Below are 14,914 nucleotides of genomic sequence, written 5' to 3'. Positions count from 1 at the left end.
ACAGTTTATATTTAGTATAGGTACCTATAAAACCCGATTTTGATACTTCTCTGACCTTTTTAAGCATCAAGTCTTTTTTAACAAGAACTAAAAAAAAAGAATAAACTATATTATAGAAAAATATAACATAGAATAAGTTATGAAACAATTATTAGAAAGAAAATGTACATAATTATACATCTAGTTTACGGTTTATATTTCTGTTTCGTAGCAGATTTGTTTTATATAGCACCCGTGTTACTTCTCATTTCAAAAACAAAATGTCAAATGGCTTGGTGCCTAAACGGCTTCATGGTGCTTCAAAAAACATATTCTTCTAATGATTAAAATTTAATAAATCTTCATTTATCAAGGCAGATGAACAATTTCCCAAACTGTAAAAAGAAAATATGTAATAAAAAGTAATTATTTCAAGATTTGTCTCTTATATAATCAATCAATTGTCAACAAATTATATGTGACTTTTTGTCCTATCAAATTTGTAACTTTCTGTCCTGTGACTTTCTTTCCGCTGTCCGTTAAAAAGGACCTCCCGCACTCAGGGAGAGAAAACTGCCGAGACTACCAATGCTAATAGTTAGATAGAATAATAAGTACATCAGTCATTCTCAATTTTATATTTATATAATCATAATATGCATGCTGGTGCTTAAAAAATCTGTTTCAAATGTTTAATTTAAGGAATGCTCTGATTTCAAAACTTAAATCTGTCTCTGTTGCTTTCGATCGATATCATTTGCATATCATGTAATATTGTTCGCTGAACATTCAACTATCTTAGCCAAGCATGTGCACTTCGGAATGCAATCTATAGAGAAAAAAATAAACCAGTTTTAAATTATGTACATTGTGCGAGTGTCGTGTTCGACTTATAATCCTTTAATCTATAAAATAGTCATCAGTTACTATTAATACAATTAAACTGTTGCATTTTTGACACTTTACTCAGAAAGATGTGAATATATTTTAATTTTCTTTCAACAAAATTTCCTACTTCAATTTGCTACTCGTCTACAAAAAAAAACACATTTATTATTTCATTTTTGCCAACGAACTTCCTGATAGATATGGTTTTTTTTTATCTATCTATCAGGTAAATATCAAAAAAGAATCCAGAGTTTTTCAAGTACATTGACGGTTGTGAATTAAGGATTAGTTACTTTATGGAAAACTCATTTACCTGAATGGTAATATTATCGTTAGTCTTTCTTTTAATAATTTGATAATTTTTCCTCTTTTGCAAATTATAGATAAAGAATAAAATGAAAATTTGTTTTCGATTGCATTCAGGCAGAGAGAAACATATTTTTTTTTGGTTTTATTTCAAATAATTACGGAAGATTTTTAGTACGGATATAAAACAATTCTTAATCTTTTCCAATTTGCAAATAAAATTCGGTGGTTTTTTTTTTTTTTTGCACATGATTGGTGAAAATAATTTGTATGATCTAACTTCTTTCAGAGGTCTGTTAAACCTTGAAAATATGACAATTCCGTGAATCACACGTTGCTACATAGAATTCTTGCAAAATTCAGAAACTTGCAGTACGGTTATATTTTATATTTTCACCGTTGAAAAAGAAAGTGTTAAAATAAGAAGGTGTAAACATGAAAGAAGGAGGGTTGTTACACGACACGTTCTTCGCAATTTAATGTTGAACGAATAGAAGCTTTCTTACTTTTTTCAAATATCGAATACACAATCAAATCTCTAACTTATCAATTTTTGCAGTAATTGTTTTATTGACAGGTTTTTGAAGGCATTTGATTGGACATCAGATTAATGTAGGCGTGGGAATGTATCACTTTTATCCAATCAGCTGTCTTATAAAACAAACCTGTATGCGATGATGCTTGAACATTGTCGGCATAGTTTTTTTATAAAGAATTCTACATTAAAAGGATATTGTTGCCACTGTGGTCTTGGCATATAAAAATAGACAACGCTTATACCTATATATATATATGTTATCATTTTGTACAAATTATAATATGTACAAAAAAATTGTACAAATTATAATTTGTATTTTGACTTTGTACAAATTGTAATTTGTACAAAAAGTGCTTGTACAAATAACAATTTGTACAAAATTTGACTAAAATTCACTTATAACTTGTACAATATATTATAGTATGGATTTTGTTATAAACAAGCATTGATACACACTATAGAATTTTTATTCAATGACCACACAATAAACCCTATTTACAAAATACAAAAGTAAAATGTAATTGATACATGCATGCAAGTTAATTCTGATAGTACAATATAAATTGGCCCCAGTGACAATTCTGATGGAATAACAAAAATTGGCCCCAGTGACAATTCTTATAGTATAATAGAAATTGGCCCCAGTGACAATGTGATGGTACAATAGAAATTGGCCCCAGTGACAATCAGGATGACGCTGACGTTAAAACACCAATCAAACGTGCCAACAGATCCAAGCCGAATATCTAACCAAGAAAACGAAACAGAAATAATCAGAACTTGCTGTGGGGGATAATTTCATTATACCAATTCCTCAGTATGATCATGCCCCAACTGATCCTCGAAATATCGTAAGTGTAATTATTGAATCTGGAAAACTTGGGTACTGCATTGAAACAAGACTCGGTTTTTTTTATTCATTAAATTGAGTTTCAGTTTTTATTCGGGACAACATTTTATTTGATACGAAATTATCAATTTTGGAGTTGTTTCATTTATCAGTACAAAAAAACACCAAAAAAACGTTTTATCGGCTTACTATGCAGCAACGAGAATGATTTAATGAGACCTGTTATGGTCAAGGTTGTATGAACAATATATTCTTTTACTAGTATAAATTGCAATGATTTGTACATGTAAACTAAAGAAATATTAGCAAAAATGAGTGCCTTGTATTTTTACAGAGATCGAACACAAATTCCCGCCACTATAAAAAATTCTTCATTTTCGTATTTGTAATTTTTATAGGACCAAATTCCCTTTTCTACAATTTAGCGCACAAGGTATATTTCGACAGCACGCTAGGCTATAATCTATTTTCCTACTTTATTTCTAAATTCTCCATTCAGGCTAAACGGGAAAAAAACCAATATGAAATTTAATAAAATATTCTTGCATCGGAAAACTCGTGGAATAAAACATGTATATATACAGACCTTCTAAAATTCAAACTGACCTATTTTCCGTGCATTCATCGTGCATCGTCCGTTCTGCGTGCGTGCATCGTTCATTCATCGTGCATTCAACGTGCGTGCGCTCATTGTTCATCATTCTGTGTGTTTTCCATTCAACGTGCGCTCAACGTTCATTCATTCTTAATCGTGTTAAGTGCGTTCAACGTTCATTCATTCTCAATTGTGTTTAGTGCGCTCAACGTTCATTCATTCTTAATCGTGTAATGTGCACTCAACGTGTGTTAATTCTAAATCGGATGATATTCATTCAGTCTTTAGTGCATTTTGTAAGATGACTTTACAGTCTTGTATAACCATAACTGATTTGAAAACTTTTTTTTAATTGCGAGATACTCATTTTTTCATCTACTTGTACATGTGTATCATGATGTTATAGAAATGGGTTTACTATTATGTAACTTTATCTTTATTCAATTGCAATATATTTGAAACAGCAAATATCAAATCTCTTGTTCTCGATTTTGGGTTAAAACTTTACTTACGTCTATGATTGAGTCTGAAAATTAAACCCATTAGTGTAAGAATTAGATCTTTAAGCTGACAAATGTTTGTCTCTCAACGGGATTTGAACTCACACCTTTGATACACTGCAGCACCAATCGCAATATGCATGTATATATATTTTGGACATCTTTTTAATAACGTTCAACTTGAGTCATTTCTCCAATGTTGAACTATGCTAGATTAAAATTCTGAACGCTTATTTGGCAAAGTCATATTCTACTTAGATATTTTCAATCATTTAGGAGGTTTTGATAAATACCATGAAAGATATCAGATTTGTCCCAGTTCCTGGTGGTCTCATGCATGAACATGAGGGTATTTCATCAAGAATATACAATATACAAGGTTGTCGGGTGAATGTTGATTGCGGATTAAGAAGTTGGATGTCAAACTTGAATAAACAAACTGAGGCAAAATTAACACGGATATGTATTTTCTCTTTAGCAACTTTTTTATTCTCTGTTCTTTATTTTAATTTAAACTAAGCTAGATACGTTTTGTGGCATATAAAATAAAATGTAGTACGTGAGGTCTTGTGTGTATCCTAACCTAAGGATCGCTGTGGCTTTATAGCTCAAAACGGTATTATTTGTTTTGCCTGAGCATTTGATGATTCTTTCTTCTTGATTTCATAATGAGAATAAATTCAGAAATCTGGAGTGAATTCGGAACACTTTACATTGGTTAAATAATGAAATGTATGTTTCAGAAATTTACACAAGTCTAAATTCGGTTTTGACGCCCGGGGACACTGTCGTTTACAGTTAAGACGAAAATCTACACATGCATGTATGTTCTTATAAAAAAGAAGATGTGGTATGATTGCCAATGTTCATAATTATATCATGATTAATGTTCTCCCCTAATAATCCATCTAACAGTTGCCAATGGACGTTAAACAACCAACTATTAATTCATTCATCTTATCCATTTAGGTTTGTGATAATTTGTATATCAACTACATGAAACAACTGCAGATTTACACTATAATTAGGAGGCCGAAATTATTTTTTCATGATCCCTGTAATGAAATGAATAATAGCACTGCATTGCCTAAGAAATAAATGAAACTAATAGAAACGAACCCCCCCCCCCCCCCCCCCTAAAAACCAATTCAATCAAAACTATAAAAACATAAAAAAAAAAAAAACCAATTCAAACAAAACAACCCGAATATTTGAACACTATCCAAACAAGAAACCGAAAAAGGTGGACATACTAAGTGCATAATTGTATTTGTAATTGCTAAAAAAGAAATGAAAAACGAAGTCTTGATGTTACTAGAAACGTTCTAAATTCAGATGAATTCCATATTTGTTTTAATTTATGGATATATACTTTATATGTAATATTTGAGTATTTAAGTGATTTTACTATATCTATTACCTTGGAGTTATGATGCATTGGTTTGATGTTGTCCGCATGTCTGAAATTGTCTGTGCTGTCAAATCTATTTCATGATCGGGGTATATGCCACTAGATTGCGAAGGTTTCATCAAAAAGCCTCTGAAAACAAATATGAACTTAAATGAAACAACAGAAATTCAACCGAGAGTAACACCGATTACACCAAATTCTTCAAAGTGTACTCAATTCCGAGACTCAATTCCGGTTTGTTTAGAGATAGTCAGAGTAGACCTTTAAAGTAGATATAATATGAGAAATGTGTAACATATAACGTATAGTTCTAGCTGGGCGGAAGACGAAAGAAATAACTGTCTTGAATCACAATTTCTTGTAAACCTGTTCCATTGTATATTTGTGAATAAGTCGTCGTTTTCTCATTGACAATTTTCTCAACAAATTGACAAGCTTTTTTCAAAAAGATTATGTATGCAAATATAAAATCTTCATTAAATCGTTACCTTGGAATTATAATGCCATTTGTTGTTATCTGTTGTTTGTCAGAAAGATTTCGTGTCGTCATGGCAGCCTCGTGGTCGGGATATATGCCACTTGACCGTGACGTTTTCATCCAAAAGCCTCTGCAAACATAAATACATGAATCATTACACGAATAAAATGGTACCACGTAAATGTTATCTTTACAATGAATATATAAATAAACATTAGTTAGTTTTCTCATTTGAAATATTTTACACTTGTCCTTTCGGGGTCTTTCCTAGCTGTCTATGCAATATGGTCTTTGCTCATTGTTGAGGCCATACGGCGATCTATAGTTGTTAATTATGTGCCATTTTGGTATCTTGTGAAGAATTGTCTTATTGAAGGTCATACTGCATCTTCTTTTTTTTATAAACATATTGGTTTTTTGCTTATTCAATTTTATATATCACGCTTTCAGGGGAATAATTTGCTGTGCGAATGCAGAAGCTCTGATGTTATTTAATATGATAAAAAAAATTAAAGTATCAAACCTAATTGATGAAAAAATACAGCTTTTTAATTCCTTTTCTTTATGCAATAAAACTATGTTTTGCAATATAAAACAAATCTAAAATCAATTAAAAAAAAAGGTTATGATCGAATGTTTGGTATGCTCTAAACATGAATTATTTATGCATAGTTTTACATGTCCGGATTACTTTTGCATATTATTACTTCCACCGCACTAGAAATAAGTTCAGGGACATCTCGTGCTTTGATCGAAACCTGTGATGTTGGGTACATCGCTTGCAAGACTCCAACAGTTGTTTCTGCTGGTAGACTGCCCACTGATCTTATGCTGTATCCATTTGCCATAGTGTGCAACTGTATTTTGCTATCGATGTCAATCATCATTCCCTCAAGGGTAACACATGGAATTCCTTTGAAATACCTTGTGTAAGGAGGAAACTTTGAAAAGTCCAAGTCCTTCAACAGGAAATTTCTCATTTCTACAAGGAAGCGAATTCTTTGTGCTGCAGGAATTCCAGGGTTTTCACTCGCTTCACACCAATTTCGTATTAGTCTAGTTAGATCTGACGCTTTTTTATATTCATTCAGATTCATTCAGTCTTCAACCTCTTGTGAAAAATGGGTCCTTGCATTTGGAACACTTTGTTTATCAATAAGATCTTCTACAAAAGGTAACGTTAATCTTGTTTCGTTTGATTTAGCGCACTTGTACCATGCTACTGATGAAACACCACATATGCCTATTGTATTTGTCCTGACACGCAAGTGTGTTAAATTATGAGAACTGAGAACAATCAATACTCTTTGTTAGCAAGCGTCCAGTCATTGCGCTTTTCTCTGGATAAGAAAACCAGTATTTGATATCTTCACATATCCCTTCAATATTTGCTGGACATGGGAACGGTGATTCATTTTGCCATTCTCTTACCTTTTTTCAAATAAATATGCAGAATAACCAATACGCAAATTAGCCTTTGGGTAGGCCTTGGTCTGAATCATGCGCTTACTAAGTGTTTTTTAAAGGCAAAGGATTCTTTGGTTTTGTGCGGGTCTGACTTTTGGACTGTTTGGTTGAAACAGTCGAAGGTACATCAACCCCGAACATTGTGCATACGTAACCTACTTTTCCATCTTTTTTCCAATTTGTCCTGAATTCCGGACTGAAGCTTGGAATTTCATTCTTACATGTTTCATATAGTACTTCTAAATCAGGGTGTCTCAATGATCTAATCGTCAAGTATGAAGTCAATTTGGTCCTTAACTGTTCATGAGTAACATTTGCCCATTTAGATGCTGTATTCGATTTTGTTTTAAACAAGTGATAAGTTTATTTAGAATTTCTGCGGTTAGTTCAATATGAGTTGCGGTACTACGTTGTTGTTCAATATCATTGCTTGTTGTCCCAGACTCTCCACTTGTATCCGTCTCTATGATGTCGGATTGTACTTCAATAATGTGTTCAAAATCAGTCTGCTTTGCATTTTCGGATTCCGCCTCTGTTGTGTTTGCTTCGTTTGCATTGTCAGCTAGACATACATCTGTTATTTCGTTGGATACTTTATCTACATCTCTTAGTAGGTCAGAGTCAGAGTTCTCAGGCAAAATGTTGATTACTGAGTCTGGAAACCAGTACGTACTTCTACTTCCTGTTGTGTCATCAACGTTTTCTTCAACCCAATTCCAAATGTGTTCTTTATTCATAATAGTTTGATCTGCAGGTGTCCTAATATTCATCAGCACTTCATCTTCACTAGACACCGATAATGCCCCTGAAGACAGCTTCTTCAAACAAATGCCCCTGTCCTGGTTACTGTCAAAGGTATTCACTAGTTGCTTTAGTAACTCCTGTTTTGACATTGATTTGGTACTATTCCAAACGTCCTTCTGCAATTGAAAGATGGTCAAAGCTTTGCCACTTGTGTCCCGATTCATTAACTGGATCCACATCCGTGGATAAGTTTAGAATATTCAAACCACAATCAGTAGATTCTTTCAAAACCAAATCCGTTGCTTGTCGCATAGCATTTCCACTCAATCGATAATCCTTGAGTCCAAATACTACCGGAATAGAACAAGGTATCTCTTGGTTAGAATTTCTATTTGTATTTGTCAGGACCCAAACCATGACCTCTGTTGCTCTACGTCTGGAAATTTCATAAGCGTTTGTTACAAATACTTTACATTTCTCAATTGCATTGTTTAATTCTGCAAACGGTGATGTATCCGCTGGATTTTGAAGCTGGCACCTCTCTAGAGGCTGCATGTAATAACTTTCAACTGACAATGTCCTCAATCCACTGTCTGTCATAGTACAGGACTGCACTTCACACAGGAATTCGACATTGTTCTGCACAAACAGTTTTATTTTTTCTTGTATTTCCTTTGTTTTGGCACTTATCCTCGTTGCTTTTTTTGGCTTATTATTTCCATAGATATTCGTCGCTTCGGACCATATTTCTGTCCAAAGATCATTGTCGAACTTCACCTTCAAAAATGTGGAGCTTTCATGCGTATAAGAGACATATATCAATGTGTGGGTTCTATGAACAAACATCTCAGCCAAAGGTTGACACACATAATATTCTAGAAGTGAATAGTGAACGGCAACTTTCTTATCATTTGGGAAAGGACACTTTATTTCAACGGCTGCAATAATACCTCCATCGGAATCTGACTTATTCGGCACTTGTGACTTTACCCATCCATCTGGTGACACTATTCCCAAAACGTCAATGTTGTTTCCAGGAATAATATAACATCCTTCTTCTATGAAAAAACAGTCTGGAAAACAGACGGGCAAAACTTTACCTACAAATGTTACTATTCCATCCTTTTCGTGATCGCTACCATGTTTCATCCGTGTTTGAGTCTCTTCTGACACCTCGCCATCAATTCCATCTATAAACTTTGCGTAGTGAAGCCGTTGTTCCTTTAGTCCCCTTAATCCCAGAGCTGAGTGTAATGTACTACCGGTTATCCTAGCGGACTGCCGAAGTATATGCCATACATCTGACCTCTGCTTAAGATATCTTGGTTCTAACGTTGAAACACTTTCATCATGTTCCATGAGGCTGACATGGTTTCCTTGATACGAGATGTCTACTGTGCTTTCATTAACATAATGTGATTGTGTTCCAAATATGTCACTTGCGCTAGAAAGAACCGAGTTGATAAAAGAAAGGCCATTTTCGACAAGTTTCGTTAGCTGAAACAATGACGCCTGTCATCCACTGATCACAAACACAAATCTAGATTCACGCCAATTGTCACCTGCCATTCCTTTAAACCTTTGAAGACCCAATTTCTGGCGTATGGCGAGCTCTTTACAATCGTAGACCTATAACTTTAAGCGCTTCATGTACCCTTTTACAAAGAGAAAGTTCCAAAAACTTGTCTGTACCCAATAATTGTTGGCCTTGTAAAAAGTTAATAATTTTATTAAAAATATTAATTTGGTCTTCTAGTAGTCTTTTTCTTTCCTTAAATGTAACCCCATCTTCAAAACCGAACATATCTACATCTCCACCTTTGCCATCTACCCCTGCTGTTACCTTTTTTCCGTCAGCATATAACATAAACTCATCATTTTGTTGGTTACGTAACATATTCAATACAGGATAAAGAATGCCTGGAGAAGTTGTCTTTGGGATATCCAGGTCAATGGCGATGAAGTCTGATAGTATCTTTTGGCTTGGAACTGCGAAATTGATTCTTGCGTCTTGGGGATCGGCCATTCCGCGCTCAGACAAGTTTTCTGTTATGTTTCCAATACTTTTTGGTCCACCCATGAAATATAAAAATTTCCCATGAAAAAATCTATAGCCAGTTTTCCAAAACCTTTTTGTTGTTTCCCGATACCACATTTCCGATTTTATTCTTTTTGACATGAATCTGACCGTCTCCAGGAAAAGAAGAAGAGAAATATTGTCTAAAGGAAATGTATTTTCTTTTACCATTTGGATAAAAGATAGAAAATCAGCAGCCAGATTAAGTTTTTTTTAGATTTTGAATCGCTGTTTTGAAATCATTAAGAATTGTAGTATCATTGTCTTCAGGTTTACTTGAAGCTGTGTTGTCATTCGATGAAAAAGATGCCGGTGAGTGTTTCATTGGAGAGAGTAATCTAATTCTTTTTGGAGTGAGGGATTTTTGCGGTGTGCACGAGTGCTTTCTAGAAGAACCTGGTGATGAACTATGATGCAGTTTGACTGGTGGTGGCTTCGGGCAAATCTTATATTGAGGACTGCTTTGTGATTTTCCACCATGTTTCGGTTTATTGAGCCACAGTCGTGACTTTTTTCTGACCATGATAGTGACTGAAAAGGAAAAAAAATCATTTCCAGCTTTAAAACTAAATATTTTGAGTCATTTTTTACTATTTATGAAATCAAAAGCACATGTCTTATAAGACTAAAAAACAGGCAAAATGAAGTACCCTCATTTTGTAATGTGTTATCATAATATAGTAGATGTGTTTGAATTAAAAAGTATCATATGAAGACCAATTAATATGCAAATGTATTCTTTTTTTATGAAAAGCCTCTACCCTTTGAGACGCAAAATCTGACACCCCGAGCGATACTTTATATTTTGATGAAAATTAGTTTTGAAACCAATTAATTTTAACTAAGAAGCTGGTATTTGATAAAATTCCATGAGAGGAATTCAATTCTATATAAATGATACGGAGGGTAGTTGTCAAAAGTAGTTTTTTTATCCAGAAATTTGCATATGAAGCCTCAAAATCTGCAACACGGAAAACTATGGAGAAGTGTTTGAGAAAACAGAGCACTGAAAACGACTGCTTCTGCTTGCAGGAAATAGATTATGTTTCGGTTCCTTCCATGCAATACATTATATGGTACTAAGACTTCTAAAAAAAAGAAATTTTGATACTTGAACTTACCTTGTTAGTTTTTCTTCGCTTCGCAATTGCCACCCCATGTCAAACATAGCCGACACCCCGCATGTGGCGTTCTACACGGAGAAATTGTGAGACACTCTTGATTGGTGATCTTCATGTTGACACACAACGCCACGTCATGTTTGCTACACCAGATCAACTTCAGATTTTACAGAATGCTCGACGCTGGTATGTAGATGGTACTTTCAAGGTAGTTCGACGGCCCTTCAAGCAACTGCTCACTATCCACGCCTTTGTACAGAAAGACAACTGCATGAAGCAAGTGCCATTAGTGTTTGTGCTGATGTCAAGACGAAAGAAGAGAGATTATAAAGCTGTAACTAATTTCTTTTTACATTGTTATTTTGAAATTGATTCAGCAGAAAGAGAAAGAAATTATTTAAAAATACGAAGGTGTGGTACGATTGCCAATGAGACAAATGACACAGAAATTACATGTTATATATTGAATGTCTATTTATTGAATTGTCTATTATGTGAAATAAGTTTAAACCAGTTCTCACTTTTTTCAGGTCTTTAACAAGCTCAAGCAGTTGTTACCAGATTCAAGGGTTGAAGCTTTCTGTTTAGATTTTGAGTCAGGTATATATTTTTTTTTTATTATAAAGTAGAAATTAACTTATTGTATTATCTTACTATTAAAATAATAATTTTAAAAAATCTATAAATGTATTATTTTACTTTAAATTTTTTTTTTTATACATTGACGTATTTGTAAATGAAGCAATTATATACTTTTATTATTATTAAAATAAATCAAACAATGAGTAGCTCAAACTATGAAATCTGAAAATATATCTATTCACTGTTAATCACCTAGAATTGGTCGTGCTACATACGGGTTGTGGTATATGTAATTAAAACAAATATATGTACATATATATAGTCTTTATAATAAACGTCACATGTCTATGTATTGCATATTTTATTGTTTATAATAATATTGTTTGTATGCTACATGCCTTCCTGGGGCCCTAATTTGGTGAATAAAAATATCTATCTATTTATTCACTTTTATTATATATTACTTTATTCTAACAGGAGCATGGTCAGCTATAAAGATGGTATTCCCGACAGCAGAAATCAAGGGTTGCTCGTTCCACTGGACCCAGGCCGTCATGAGGAAGGTAGCAACACTTGGTTTAAAGTGCAAGTATAACCAGAAACAGGCCACTCACCTTTTTCATCAGGAAACTACTTGCATTACCCTTCCTGCCTGCAGACCACATCAGGCCAGCATTTCTCCAACTGGTAGAATCTACCACCAATGCCACGCAACAACTAAAAGAGTTGATGACATACATTTGTAGGACTTGGTTCTCCAGTACTGTGTGGAGCGTACGTTAGTGGTCAGTCTATCGCCAGTCCGTGAGAACTAACAATGATGTTGAAGGTAGTTTAAAATACTATAATTTGAATTACATTTACAAAAATTGATAAGAAGAAATCATTACTAATCAACAGCGTATAACAAATTAAAATATTATTATAGAAGACAGAAGAAGATCCTTAATTTGTGTAACGGCTGGTTTATTTATTTATATGATATATAGATGTAAAATTCCGTATTAAATATGTATTTAAGTTCTGCTATGTGTATATACTGCAACTTTTTAACATTTCTTTTCTTATCCTGCAGGATGGCATAGACGCTTCAATGGCAAAGCTGGACGGGCCCACCTTCACTTCTGTAGGATAGTTCCTGCCTTCCGTAAAGAAGCCAAGACAGTAAAGCTAACCCACAGACTCGTTAGTGGGCAGCAAGTGACGCGGTACCAACGAGAGACCTATCGCCAGATGCAGGGTAAACTGGTTGACTTATGGGACCGGCTAGACGCCAACACACTGAAGACCTCAGAGTTCCTCAAACAGATTGGGTATATGTACGCACCACATGTTCCTGGTCCAGCAGACATACCAGACTCCGACTATTCTGACTCCGACTCCGAGTGAATGATAACTTATCTTGTGTTTGTGTACTTTGTGTTTGACAATCAATATACTATGTCAACTGATTTTATTGGTTTGTATATGTACTCTGTATTGTGTGCTATGTATATCTTTCTGTATGTTTCAGTGCTTGATATTGCCAATCATGTAATCTAGTGCTTTATCTGATTTGAATGCAATTAAAAATTGTTCTTGTTATGTATTGTTAATTGATGATCAGAGTGACCAATAAAGATATGAAATGATTTGTATAGTCTTTATTTATTAAATTTGATTTCTTTATCAATCCTTTTCATCATGTTTATCAGTACTGCAATCAAGATGTCGAAAAACTACTAGTAATGCAATACCACACGTCTACAGGACACGTAAAAAAAAAAAAAAAAAAAAATTCCAAACACTGCATGTTCACCTTCAATTACCTTTATTACGAAAGTCTTATCAAATAGGATTAAGAAATGGCTACTTTCCACTTAGTTCTTTCTATGAAAAGAAAATAGTATAATGGACCGAAACAACCAAGGCCGAACAGGTGTATGGCCGAAACAACATACGGCCGAACGGTTCGTGGCCGAAACGTCTCGAACGCCTTGAAACTTGAATGTCCAAAGAATAAGCAAGTCCAAACCTTGTATGTGTAGTCGTTGAACTGTAGGTTCCCATGTAAAGTTAAAATGCCCCTATTTCAAGAAGAATAAACTTACGAAAACACGAAAAATTCACTAAATTCGCGTTCATTGTTTTGATTTTGACCGCCTGACAACTTTACGGAAATATCAGAGTGAACGTTCTATTAGATTTTATGATGTGAATACAAAGACAATAAGTTCAAATAGCCGATTTTTTAGATTCTTAGCCCATTGTGAAAGGACTACCCGTATACTGGACGGTAATAAGACCGACATGAAAGGCGAACTATCTTTAATTTTAGATTTTAGAGTGCGAACCTGACTGATGTAATTATTTTCCAACGTTTTCTTTTTATGTATGAACTATTTTACCACGTAAACATATATAATCCCCCTGTAAATATGTCCGGTAACTAGCCTATGAATTTTAAATGCAACTAAGAGTACAAACAACAAGTTATGCGAGCAACTACACTAAGTGAACTTGTATATATTGGTGGAGGATAGTATTATTCAAAATATAGTGTACATATAATTCTTCATTCATGGTGGTGGGTTTTGTTCTACATGCCGAACAGATAGTGTAGCGGTGTGGTTGTCCTACAAAGGATGTGAAGATTTGGAAAGAAAGAAAGAAAGAAAGAAGATTATATGACGGGCAACTTATAATATCCGTGTTTTAAAGATTTTAATGATATCAAGCCAGTCCAGTTCAACTATTAGGGAGCTACCATTTGATTTTTATGGGGGGCTAGGATGAAAAATTTTGTCCTGCATTTTTTTTAGCTGTAATCTCTCTCCTGCTTTTTTATTTTTCACTCTTTTCAGTCCTGCCTTTTTTTTTTTTAGTTTATCCTGACTTTTTTTTACCTAAATTGTCGTCCTGACTTTTTTTTGCAAGTGTCTCATCCTGCCTTTTTTTTCTCAAAACTCCTGTCCTGCCTATTGTTTTCAAATTTCATCCTAGCCCCCCATAAAAATCAAATGGTTACTCCCTTATCACGTGGTACAATTCTCATTTACATATTATGAATATTAATTAGCAAAAGTACTACTAATTTCTGGCTATGTAACTATTATATATTTACCGACCACATGCATGCTTCAATCATACGACAAGGGGAAACAATAAATCTGGCAATACTGGACTTTCGAAATGCTTTTGACACAATACCTAACAAAAACTTTCTTCACAAACTGCACCAGTATCGTTTCAGAATCAACCAGATAGATGGGAGGTACACTAGGTAGGGTTGAAAGACGGGCCATATTAAAGCCACGAGTTCCAAAAGGAACAGTAAAGTCCCGTACTATTTCTCTGCCACATAAACGATTTCGCAGATGACTGTTTACTTTATAAAAA

The 14,914-nt window shown here is 34.1% G+C and overlaps 1 pseudogene; it reads left to right on the top strand.

Moving 5' to 3' along the window:
• Nucleotides 1–11,225: 11,225 nt before the first annotated feature.
• On the top strand, nt 11,226–13,078 carry LOC127736724 (uncharacterized; annotated as a pseudogene).
• Nucleotides 13,079–14,914: the final 1,836 nt, after the last annotated feature.

Source organism: Mytilus californianus, unplaced genomic scaffold, assembly GCF_021869535.1.
Source record: "Mytilus californianus isolate M0D057914Y unplaced genomic scaffold, xbMytCali1.0.p SCAF_36, whole genome shotgun sequence".
Taxonomy (NCBI): domain Eukaryota; kingdom Metazoa; phylum Mollusca; class Bivalvia; order Mytilida; family Mytilidae; genus Mytilus; species Mytilus californianus.
Note: the sequence above shows the minus strand (reverse complement) of the source record. Positions and strands in the feature narration are given on the sequence as shown.